Genomic DNA, 2,500 nt, shown 5'->3' with positions numbered 1-2,500 from the left:
ATAGGTGTGATTTTCGACAGCAAATTCAATTTTGTGAAATACATTAGGTATGTGTCGTCTTTAATTGGACAAAAAAAATGGCTTATTGAGAAATTATCTTAAGTTTCGGTGATCAATTTATTCTGAAGAAGTTTTTAATTCTTTAATTTCTACCTTGTTTGGAATATTGTTCTCATATCTGGTCTCCAGTTGTTGATTCTCATTTTAATTTGTTGGACACGAACTTACGGTCTATTAAATTTCTTTTTACTGATCTAGATATTTATCTTTGGCACCGTCGTTCAATTAGTTCGTTATGCATGTTGCATAAGATGTTTCGTAATTCTGACCATCCTTTACATTCTGATCTTCCCGGACAATACCACGTTCCCGAACAGTACCACCATGTTCGTAATACTAGGTATACAGTTAATTTTAATAGTGAGGCGTTCTCCATCCTAAGGATCAATGTTAGACAGTATTCTAGAAATTTTAATTAATCTGTGACCAAGTCGGGTAATAATCTTCCTAATCAGGTAGCTGGATCTTCAAAAGTTTAAATTTTCAACAAATGTTTTTTGTTGAACAAACTGATATAAGTCTCTTTTTATAGTTTACATATAATAGACCTATTTTCATGTTACTTTTCTTAAAATATTTTATTCTAATAGTGTATTACTTCTAATATAGTTTAATCATTTTCTTATTTCCTTTCGTCACTGGCCTATATTTCTCTGTTGGAACCCTTTTGCATATAGCATCCTGATTTTCAAACTAGGGTTTTGTAGCTTTGCTAATACACACACACACACACACACACACACACACATATATATATATATATATATATATATATATATATATATATATATATATATATACATGTATTATATATATATATATATATATATATATATATATATATATATATATACATATATATATATATATATATTTATATATATATATATATATATATATATATATATATATATATATATATATATATATATATATATATATATATATATATATATATATACGCATCACACACCTGTGTGTCTGTACGTTATATGTAAACGTTCTGTATTTTTTGTATAAAATCAACTTTCTTTTAGTACCGATGTTCAACCAATGAAAATGTTTATGTACTTATTTATTCCATATTAAAAATGAATACTTGCACAATCTTTTGAAAGTTTTTCATTATTGTATATTATAAAAATAATCCCCTCACCTGAAATTGTTTTTAATTGTAAAACATAAGGAAAATAACACTGATATTCATAAAACGAAAAATAGGGAATAATAGAGCATTGTATTATTGCATAGTTGTAAGAAAAGTATCTACTATTCTAAATGGATATGATAATAATAATAATAATAATAATAATAATAATAATAATAATAATAGTAATAATAATAATAATAATAATAATAATAATAACATTAATAATAATAATAATAATAATAATAATAATAATAATAATAATAATAATAATAATAATAATAATAAAGATGCGAATATAAAGTGGATGACTATTGTTGCAAAGAGAATTTGAATTTTTTGTAATGATAGAGATGATCTTAGTTTTTAGTTATGACTTTGTTTTCCATGTTTTTTTTTTCCAGGACTTCTCTACTACTTCAGTAATATCACAATTATCTTTTTTGTTATCAAGATTGTCAGATTCAGCAGGTTGGGTCATTTATTGATGAGTGTAGAATCTTGCTCATCCCTGACTATTTCATGAATTGCACAACTTCCTATTTTGTGAAATGGTGAATTTCGTTTCGTTTCGCAAGATTAAAGTACCTCATAAAACGAAACATACTCAATTAGATGCAGCCAACTTCCACCAAGGCTGAGTAAGTCTAAAAGTTACATTCCTATCTCTCGCAAAATCTTATCTTTTATTTCATTTACGAGATCCACAATAGATAAACCTTTCTCACAAATTCAGTTCGATTTGTTTTGCTTAATATACAAACTAAGATAAGTGTGCTAAACAGAACATTTTATTGGTATGTTTCATTGAAACAATCTCCTTTTATCAAATATAAAAACGGCGTTATTCTTACTTGAACCCACTTGTTTTTTCAAGTTCTTATAGTACATGGGAGATATTAATTTAATTGTTCATTACTTGTCTTGTAATTTATTTATTTCCTTATTTCCTTTCCTCACTGGGCTACTTTCCATGTTTGAGCCCTTGGGCTTGTAGTATCCTGGTTTTCTAACTAGGGTTATAGCTTGGCAAGTAATAATAATAATAATAATAATAATAATAATAATAATAATAATAATAATAATAATAATAATAATAATAATAATAATAATAAATTTACTATGCCAGCCTGATAGCCATGTAATGTTACTTCTTGTTTAACATATTTCTCAGGTGATTTGTGATAAATTACATCATTTTTATATATTTCAATAGTACATAACCTTAATTTTCTTTTTTTGGGGGGTGGGGGTGGGGGTGGGGATGGGGGTAATTCAGTTAAAATGTTTCAC

Source organism: Palaemon carinicauda, chromosome 17 (genome assembly GCF_036898095.1).
Source record: "Palaemon carinicauda isolate YSFRI2023 chromosome 17, ASM3689809v2, whole genome shotgun sequence".
Taxonomy (NCBI): Eukaryota; Metazoa; Arthropoda; class Malacostraca; order Decapoda; family Palaemonidae; genus Palaemon; species Palaemon carinicauda.
Note: the sequence above shows the minus strand (reverse complement) of the source record.